Source organism: Pan paniscus, chromosome 8, assembly GCF_029289425.2.
Source record: "Pan paniscus chromosome 8, NHGRI_mPanPan1-v2.0_pri, whole genome shotgun sequence".
NCBI lineage: Eukaryota > Metazoa > Chordata > Mammalia > Primates > Hominidae > Pan > Pan paniscus.
In genome coordinates, this window is record NC_073257.2 from 41,933,952 (window position 1) to 41,944,732 (window position 10,781).

The following is a 10,781-nucleotide window of genomic DNA, read 5'->3' on the forward strand; positions in this document are numbered from 1 at the left end:
GTTCGAGGCTGCAGTCAGCTATAATCGCACCACTGTACTCCAGCTTGAGTGACAGAGCAAGACCCTGTCTCTAAAAATATGTATATATAAAATGTAAGTGAAAATTGCGTTAAATGAATTAAAATGTGAAATATACTACATTGTTGCTAGTGTTTTTCTTTCTTTTTGCTTTTAGCTTTGAACATATACATATATCCTTTTTCATATTTTCCACTGATTTTTGCATTCAACATCTATGACTTTTTTAATTAGGAAAAACTTAAAAGACAACTCATGAAAGGAAATTTTCTTTTCTCCGATGCCGCTTTTCACCATTGTATCCAGAAAGGGTATGCAGACTTTCCTACCTGAGGCCCCTTCCTGACACGTGTGGTCTTCGCGGGTGTGGAAGTGAGCGTGCGCCAGTTTGGAGCAGGCAGGCTGATTCCTCAGGGCCATGCTGCTGCAGGGACGGCCACAGTCCATGGCTTTCCCCATTGTCCACTCAGCCCTGGCCCTCCCAGGGATCTGCCAGCTGATCCCCGGCTGCTACTGCCTCCCCACTGAGGGGCCACCAGAATCTCAGCCTTTCTGTTCACCACCCTCCTCTCTCTACACCTCATGATCTATGTCCTCTCATAATCTATTCTCTGCTTGACAAAGTGACAACAAGCTATCATGAACAGATGTTATTGTTGTTGTTTTTGAGACAGGGTCTTACCCCGTCACCCAGGCTGGAGTGCAGCGGCATAATCATAGCTCACTGCAAGCCTCAGCTTCCTGGGCTCAAACAATCCTTCCACTTCAGCCTCCTGAGTAGCTGAGACTACACGCACATGCCATCACACCCAGCTAATTTGATGAGGTCTCACTGTGTTGCCCAGGCTGGTCTCGGACTCCTGAGCTCAATCGGTCCTCCCACCTCTGCCTCCCAAAGTGCTGGGATTATAGGTGTGAGCCACCATGCCCAGCCTGTTTATTTATTTTTGCTTTTTAAGAATTCCTTCCCAGGGTAGTATTTGCAGCAGAAAATATACCTGGTATATCTGAAATTTAGCTAAAATGGCAGAATGTGATAGTGAAGTTGCCCTGTGGAGGCTCTAGATGGATTTCAGGTTCTAAGATATTGGGTTGGTCCCAAGTGTGAAGTCCAGACCAGGTCAGTTCCTGAAGGGCAAAGGCAATTTTAATGGAATTGGAGTAGGACCATGGAAAGTCAAAACACATTCTGCCCCCTTGACCCTATTTCTACCATTGCTCCTTTGAAGGTAGCTCTTTTGAATGTGCCAGTGGAGAGAAATCTCATTTCCCTCACTGACAGAGGTCTAAGACCTAGAGGACAGTATTGGTTTTTCTTCTTCTAGAGAGCAAGTTCAGACATTGCTGGGAACACCAGCTGCTCAAGCCCATCCTTTGCCTCTTACTGACCTTTCTCCATCTGCCTTTTCACCCCAGACTCCCTGCACTCGACATTTCCCAGTTATCACTCAAGTACTAATTGTCAAGGGGGGCCGCCTCATGAAAACCCCACTCTTGCCATCAATATTACTTTTAAAAACACTCCCTACACACCTGACCCTTCTCCTCCTTCCAACTCTGTGGTTACAGGCAGTAAGAGTTTCCACCGTTGCCATGGTGCCGTTTTGGAAATCTTGCACTTTGGAGCAGAAGAAAATAAAGAAATATTTCAAAAATGAAGGAAACAATCAAGGTGGAAAGAAGAGGAGCAATACAGGCATGCTGCGGAGAGGGGATGAGTGGCATCTGGAATTCTGCCAGGTGTTGGTAAGGAGCTCTCTCAAGGGTTTCATAAAAATGGCCCCAAGTCACTGAAAGTCAGCCAAACACTTGGCCATCCCAGGGCCTCTCAGCTTCAGCAGCAGCCAACTCCACTGCAGCAGCCATCTAAGGTTGAAAAGGGACAGAGACTTGAAACTGGTAGCAACTGATTGCCCAGAGGAGAAGGAGGAAGAGAGAGAGAGAGAGAAAAGGAAAGAAAGAAAGAGAGAAAGAGGGAAAGAGAGAAAGAGAAAAAGAAAAGAAAAGAAAGAAGGAAGGAAGGAAGGAAAGGGAAGGGAAGGGGGGAGGGAGGAAGGAAGGAAGGAAAAGCAAGCAAGCAAGCAAGCTGTTTGTTTCTTCTTCCACTCTCTCAAATGCTGGCCACAGATTACATACAGCCTTATGAAAAGCCTATGGCTTCCCATCTCACAGAGAAAGAGAGAAGGGGAGGGAGGGAGGGAGGGAGGGAAGAAGGGAGGAAGGAAAGGGAAAGGAAGGGAAGGAAAGGGAAAGGATGGGAAGGAAAAGGAAGGGAAGGGAAGGAAGGGTAGGAAGGAAGGAGGGAGAGAGGGAAGGAAGGAGGGAGAGAGGGAAGGAAGAAAGGAAGGAGACAGGGAAAGAAGGAGGGAGAGAGGGAAGGAAGGAAGGAAGGAAGGAGGGAAGCAGCTATTTGTTTGTTTCCTTCTTCCACTCTCTCAAATGCTGGCCACAGACCTACAGCCTTGTGAAAACTCCATGGCTTCCCATCTCATGCAGGCAAACCTGGTGAAAATTCCCCACACTCCTGTGCTCCACCTCTGTTCCCAACCCATGGCCCAGCTGTCTGCCCATGTGACACTTGTCCAAGGTGCTCTCATGTGAACAGCGACTTCCGCCTACAGTTCCTGGTCTTCTCTCTGCACCGTGCTATCCTCAGGGAAGAGTTCCCATGAGCTGCACCCTGAAAACAGACTTGAGAAGGGTGGGGGCCTCGTCATGGAGTAGAGGCACAGACTTTTCCTCCAGCGGCCATCTAATAAGCAGCTACTATTGAGGGCGTTATGCTGTATGCCGGGGCAGAAAGATGAACAAGGCATGACTCTTGCCCTCAAGAGGCCGACAGACCAATGTGCCCAGTTGCCATGTCACAGCTGTCTGTGGACACAGGCCCTTCTCAAGGAGGAAGATGCCAAGGTATAGAGCAACCCAGCAGACTGCTCATGGGGGTGCAAGGTTAACAATTCTGGTTCATTTCTCATGCCAACGTTGAATTAGGCAACATGAATGGAGGAAGTGGGAAATGACACCAAGAAATACTAAACCTGGTTTTCATCTCCTCTTGCCTATTTTTAAAAAATATGTGTTATATGTTTATACACTGTTGGTGGGAGTATAAATTAGTTCAACCATTGTAGAAGACAGTGTGGTGAATCCTCAAAGACCTAAAGATAGAACTGCCAACCCAGCAATCCCTTTATTAGGTATATACCCAAAGGAATGTAAATCATTCCATCATAAAGACACATGCATGCATATGTTAATGGCAGCACTATTCACAATAGCAAAGAAATGGAATCAACCTAAATGTCCATAGATGATAGACTGGATAAAGAAAATATGTTACATATACACCATGGAATACTATGCAGCCATAAAAAATAACAAGATTGGGCCAGATATGGTGGCTCACGCCTGTAATCTCAGCACTTTGGGAGGCCAAGGTGGGTAGATCACCTGAGGTCAGGAGTTTGAGACAAGCCTGGCCAACGTGGTGAAACCCCATCTCTACTAAAAATAGAAAAATTAGCCAGGCATGGTGGCGGGCACCTGTAATCCCAGCTACTAGCGTGGCTGAGGCAGGAGAATCACTTGAACCTGGGAGGCAGAGGTTGCAGTGAGCCAAGATCGCGCCACAGCACTCCAGCCTGGGTGACAGTGGGAGGCTCTGTCTCAAAAAATAAAACAAAAAAACAAAAACAAAAAAAAACAAAAATTAGCCAATCATGGTGGCAGGCGCCTGTAATCCCAGCTACTCAGGAGGCTGAGGCAGGAGAATCACTTGAACCCAGGAGGCGGAGGTTGCAGTGAGCCAAGATTGTGCCACTGCACTCCAGCCTGGGCAACAGAGTGAGACCCTGTCTCAAAAACAAACGAACAAAAAACATGAGATCATGTCCTTTGCCAGAACATGGATGGAGCTGGAGGCCATCATCCTTAGCAAACTAACGCAGGAATGGAAAACCAAATACCACATGTTCTCACTTATAAGTGAGAGCTAAATGATGAGAACACATGGACCTGTAGAGGGGAACAACACACACTGGGGCCTATTGGAAGGTGGAGGGTAGAAGGAGGGAGAGGATCAGGAAAAATAACTAATGGGTACTAGGCTTAATACCTGGGTGACGAAATAATCTGTACAACAAACCCCCGTGACACAAGTTTACCTAGGTAACAAACCTGCACATGTACCCCTGAACTTAACATTTTAAACAAGCCTATTATTAACTCATATTTTTAAAAGCCACCTTTTTCCTACACCTGTACCTGCACATTTTGTTCCTGTCACATTACCCTCTTCCTTAGGCCGTTCCTTTCAGCAGCTATGAAAAACAGAGTGCTCTGAAAGTTTGCAGGGCTTTCCCAGGCCAGCTCTTGTAAGTGAAGTGCAGAGCTGTACAATCGCAGACTATTCTGAATGTGCATTTGTGTGTAAACATGAGCACCGTCATAACAACTGGTCAACGTATTTACACAGCTTGCCTGAGAGTGTGAAGAATTAAATTCATACACACATACATTTTACATTAAAATATATGCATGGAAACATAAAAGGTTTAATGTGTGTATGTTCATATCTATAACAACACAGATAAAGACAAAGAAAATTTGCACCAAGTAATTCTGGGACACCCAGGGCTGTACAGTAGGCAAAGTAAGCTAACTGTAGGGTAGGAGTCATCTTGATCATTTTGCATGGCCTCAGAGAGAAAGGAAGCTGCTAGAATTATATAAAATGCTGAAATCTCAGCCGGGCATGGTGGCTCACCCCTGTAATCCCAGCACTTCGGGAGGCCGAGGCAGGTGGATCACGAGCTCAGGAGTTCAAAATCAGCCTGGCCAATATGGTGAAACCCCGTCTCTACTAAAAATACAAAAATTAGCCAGGCATGGTGGCGCATGCCTGCAATCCCAGCTACTCGTGAGGCTCAGGTAGATAATTGCTTGAACCCGGGAGGTGGAGGTTGCAATGAGCTGAGATCGTGCCACTGCACTCCAGCCTTGGTGACAGCGCAAGATTCCATCTCAGAAAAAAAAAAAAAAAAAAAAAAAAAGGCCGGACGCGGTGGCTCACACCTATAATCCTAGCACTTTGAGAGGCTGAGGCGGGCAGATCACCTGAGGTCGGGATTTTGAGACCAGCCTGACCAACATGGAGAAACCCTGTCTCTACTAAAAATACAAAAAATTAGCCAAGTGTAGTGGCGCATGCCTGTAATCCCAGCTACTCAGGAGGCTGGGGCAGGAGAATTGCTTGAACCCAGGAGGCGGAGGTTGCGGTGAACCAAGATGGCGCCATTGCACTCCAGCCTGGGAACAAGAGCGAAACTCCATCCCCCCGCACCGCCCACATACACACACACACAAAAGATGCTGAAATCGCAGGAAATTTAATGGTATAGTTCGCACTCTGCTATAGGAAGCATTCCTAGCATTACTACCCTGAGACAGGCATGGTTATAACCTCAGAGGTAGATGCCGGATCCTCTCTGACACTATAAACATGAAATTTATATTCATTTGAAAACTATTCTGGTGGTGAATAGGAGAATACAGAGAAACACTAGAGGACAAGGGGGCAAATTTCAACAAATTAAAGAAAACAAGGGAAGTGTTTAGAGAGCACAAGTAGTCTCATTAGAAGAGACTCCTTACTTTGCTTTGCCTCTAAGGCAATCTGGAGTCTTCGCCACTGGGTTTGCCAAGTGAAATGTTTTTTTCTGCTCTACTATTGACCCAGCAAGTTGCATGGTGCCGTTTTATTGAAAAAACATGTGCAAAGTGTCTCCTAAGCAGCAATGAGGATGAGGCTGCTTGCTGCGCTCTCTTGAAAGCAGCCACCAGCAGGGAGCCCGCTCTGGTTAACTGATGAAATGGCAGGCCGCCCAGGCTCCCGAATCATCGATTTCCACAGCCGCAAACAATTGATGCAATCAGCCAAGCTCAGAATTAGCCTGACTTATCCTCATTTGTGTGTGTGTTTATGTGTGTGTGTGTGTTTGTCTTGTATTGGTTCCCTAGTCCCAGGACCCATCTTCATTTTTGTACTTGTTTTGTTTATATTTCCAAAATGCAAATTTTGACTTTCTGCCTGGGAACACTACAAAGTCCTTCCTCACAAACGTTGAGGAAACAGGAAACTCACAGATTTCTCACAAAAGGGGCTTTCAATTCCTATTAGATAAAATGATATTCATAACAGGTTCCCAGAAAACAAAATACTCTTATTTATTTATTTATTTGCAAAGTAAAGGAGACAGTAAGATTCACCTAAAAAACAGGAGAAGCAGGGATTAGGGGGTCTCTTTACTGACTTTTAAAAAAATGCCTTACCAAAAATCTCTTGAATGTTAATAGAACGTTCTAGAATTTTCTAAAACTTTCTACACAGAAAGTGTAGAAAGTTTTTCTAATGGTGTCTCTTTGATTAGATAACATGTGATGATTCCAGGGCTATGCCCCCCTTTTTCCCCCTCAAAAAAGGTTAAAGGCCATTTTTTGGCGGGCTTTCTTACACATCAGCCTTCATAGAAAGCTGATACAAAAGTTACATCAAGAGACGGTATGTATTAGGAAGAAATGAAAACTTTCCATGCTGGCCATCTTTCTTTCTTTGCAATCCTCACAAATTTCTGGCTAGCATGTTTGTCAGCTTCGACTTGGTTAGACATAAAAATTCTTTTTTTTGTGGAAACAGCAGATGTTACTCTGTGACATTGAGGATTGACACCATTCATCTATCAATCTAGAATAGGTCCTCTGTGCCTAATAGTGCCTTCATCCTGAAATGCAGGACTCACTGCATCTGCTATAATCACTGCTACCAAGTGCTATGGGTGCCCGTCTCGCTTTTCAGGTGAGCTGAAAAGAATAGCTTGGCTGACTTCCAATCACAGCTAGGAAAACTTTGATCTAGAAGGTGGGCCTCTAAGACATGTCACCAATAGCCCTACCAGTAGCATTCTTTCCTTTCTATTTGTGAAACAATTTAAGATATTTTGTAATAAAAATCTCTTCCACACTGCTCCAGCATGGGACCTGTAACTTAAAACACTAGTCTTCCCTATAAGGTTAAACCACAGAAGACTCATTTTTAAATACAGAGGGTTTACTTGACAGGGGCCGAATCCAGTGAACCATTTATTTTTTCTAGAGACGGGGTCTCTCTCTGTCGCCCAGGCTGGAGTACAGTGGCACAAGCATGACTCGCTGCCACCTCGAACTCCTGGGCTCAAGCAATCCTCCTGCCTCAGCCTCCTGAGTAGCTGGGACTTCAGGCGTAAGCCACCATTCCAGGCTAATTATTTACTTTTTGTGGAGACAGAGTCTTGGTACGTTGCCCAGGCTGGTCTCAAATTCTTGAGTCCAAGATATCCTCCCATCTTGGCCTCCCAAAGTGTTGGGATTACAGAAATGAGCCACTGTGTCTGGCTTGGTGAACCATTATTAGACTTGAACATGAATAACAGAGAACAGGCCTTAGAGGAAAGGACAGAGGGCTGTCAAAAAATAATACTGTTGGCCGGGCGTGATGGCTCACGCCTGTAATCCCAGCACTTTGGGAGGCTGAGGCGGGCAAATCACGAGGTCAGGAGTTCAAGACCAGTCTGACCAACATGGCGAAACCCCGTCTCTACTAAAAAATACAAAAATTAGCCGGGCGTGGTGGCGCGTGCCTGTAATCCCAGCTACTCAAGAGGCTGAGGCAGGAGAATCCCTTGAACCCAGGAGGCGAAGGTTGCGGTGAGCCGAGATGGTGCCACTGCACTCCAGCCTTGGCGACAGAGCGACACTCTGTCTCAAAAAAATAAAATAAAATAAACATAAATAATACATTTGAGGCAAAGGCAAAATTTCAAAAAACATGGCTTTGCTAGGGCTTATGGCAGGATAGGTGCTGTAGCAAAGGCAGCCTGGGGCCACAAGGGAATTAATTAAGATACTGGATACCTCCAGGTGGGTGGGCTGGAACAAGAATACCACTAGAGGAAGAGGTGGATGGTGAGACACCCAGAAAGCCGTCTGCTAGGTAATTCTCCCTGGTCTACATTGTCCAGATAAAGACATTGCCTTTGAGATTCTTATATGACATGATTATTTATCTCCAGACTTAGGGACACCTGGCCCAGGAGGGTGACTGCAATACCACCACCCTTTTTATTCCACAAATATGGCAATTGGTTTTCTAGGCCTCCTCTCTAGGCTTCATAAAAGAGCAATGGAAATTAAACTAACAATGCACATCCATCAATACCTTGCTCAAATTGTATTTTCAAACAGTAAGTTCCTCCAGAAATGTTTTACTACTGTAAAACATTCAGAAAAAATATATATCTCAGATGAAATGGCCTTATGCTTCTAGCAAAACAATATTCCTGGAAATATGTCAAAGTCTACCCGTTTCAAAGAAAATATTGATATGAGAACATCAAATATTAACAAAACAAATCATGCCATCTGAAGGAAAGTAAAGAAATGACACAGAACTAACCCTTTCATGTGTTTTTGATGGGGATGTAATAGGATTTGGAGGGGGCCCGAGTTTCTCTTTAAAATGATAGCATCCATGTGAACACGTGTTAAATTCAGCACATTTATCGTCCAGTTGGTGAAGTAGTTCCTTGGGAAATGAGATGACAAATGCGTTTTGGTTTCATAAAATGTACTTCTGGCTTTCTTCGGTTGGTATTTAATTGGCAATGAAAACACTTTCCACAGATTGAAACAGACACCTCAGGATCTCATTTATAGTCCATTGGGACAGGGAAGTATATGGCAGGAAAACAGTTTCAGCTTCCTTGGAAACGCAAAATGAAAGAGAGTTTGCCAAGTCAGGAGTGTTTTAACAACCAACGAGTGTGGGGATCCATAAGGCTAGTCCACATCAAATTTTAGGGTGAACTCCCCGGGTGTGTTTGCATGTTTATGTGTGAATACACATTGTTCTAGGGTTATGGTTTTCATCATATTTGGAGACAACTCCAAAAAGGTTAAGAACCGCTGATGTAAAGTAAAACAAAAATGAAATAGTCAGTAAGAAACAGAAGTGTATTTTGGAAAGAACAAATATTGTAAAACTGAATAGTTACTGTAGAAGGATTTGTTGACTCCAACATTTTCCTAAAGACTCGGCACCCAGGCCCGGGAAGGGGCAAAGGCAGAATCCCATTCCCTTGGCAGCAGAGGCCGTCCCTGAGCAGTCTTCGTGCTTTATGTCTTAATGTCCTCAAAGCCAAGATTTACTTTTAGGGTTTTACAAATATATGGCAGGATGAAAGGTCAAGACCCGTTGGGTCCAGAAACTGAGATGAGTAGGTCTAGCATGAGAACCAACAGGCTTCCCAAGGACTCAGTTTGGCACTGCCTCATTCTTCAGTTCTGAAATTAGGATGACATTAGAGAATATACTACAAGCAAAATGAACCCTTCGTAATTGTGTTGAAGTCCACACTTGTAGGAGGATTTCATCTGGCCTACAGATATTGACATTCATATCTTTTAACATTAGTGTGTGTAAAAGCCAAGACAGAAAATAATGCAGGTCATAGTCTTGCAACTGACTTGCAATACACACAAAGCCCAGCTCAAAGAGAAAGAGTGCAGCAGTCAGGTTCTCCAGAGAAGCAGAACCAATAGGATGTATATTTCTATGGAGATATGTTTAGACAGAGAGAGAGGACGGAGACAGAAGAAAGAGAGAGAGTAACATAAGGAATTGGCTCATGTGATTATGGGAACTGGCAAGTCCCAAGGTCTGCAGTTGGCAACCTGGGGACCTAGGAGAGCTGATAATATAGTTCCAGTTGGACGCTGCAGGCCTGAGAACCAGGAGTACTGATGGCACACATTCCATCAGCCCAGAAAAGCCAATGTTTCAGTTTGAGTTTAAAGGCAGGAAAAGACTGATGATCCAGATCAAGGCGGTAAGGCAGGAGGAGGAGTTTCCTCTCACAGCCTTTTTGTTCTATGTAAATCTTCAGTTGACTGGATGAGGCCCACCCAGATGAGGGAGAGCAATCCACTTCACTCAAGCCACCAATTCAAATGTTAATCTCAAAAGCATCCTTACAAACACACCCAGAAAAATGTTTGACCTATCTGGGCACCACATGGCCCAGTCAAGTTGATACAAAACTAAGCATTAAAAAGAGGCTGTTTCTTTTTAATCAATACCTCAGCTCCTACACATCAAATATCTATTGTCTTTTTCAAAGCTGCCAATTCAGTAGTCTTTGCAGATCTAATAATAATGGCTGGTCTTTGCTTAGCAATTACTGCATGCCAGAAAAAAAAATCTGAGCATGTCACACAGATTGACACACTTGACCTTCACAATAACTCTATAATAGAGGTTTTATTATTTTCCCCATATTATAGATGACAAAACTGGGATGCATGTTCTACAAGAGTCCAAGAGATTTTAAAAGAAGGGAAGGAACTGAGATTCAAATCCAGGCAAACTTGGCCCCAGAATTAGGCTTCCAGCTGTCTCTCACTCTGTCTCATGCATTTACTACTATCCTACAATGCTTCCACATCTCAAAATGCTTTTATCACTTTTTTTTCAGAAACACATTCAGTGCCAGTATGCACTATTTTGAAGTTTATTTCCTCTGAGGCTGAATTTTTTTTAAAGCCAAGTATAATTCCATGTCATATCTGCCTATTAAGATAGTTGATAAACTCAGATAATACTAACTTGGCAAGGGGTGCCTCTAACCTAACAAGGTGAATCCTCAAGTGTTCTTCATATAATACCTCTA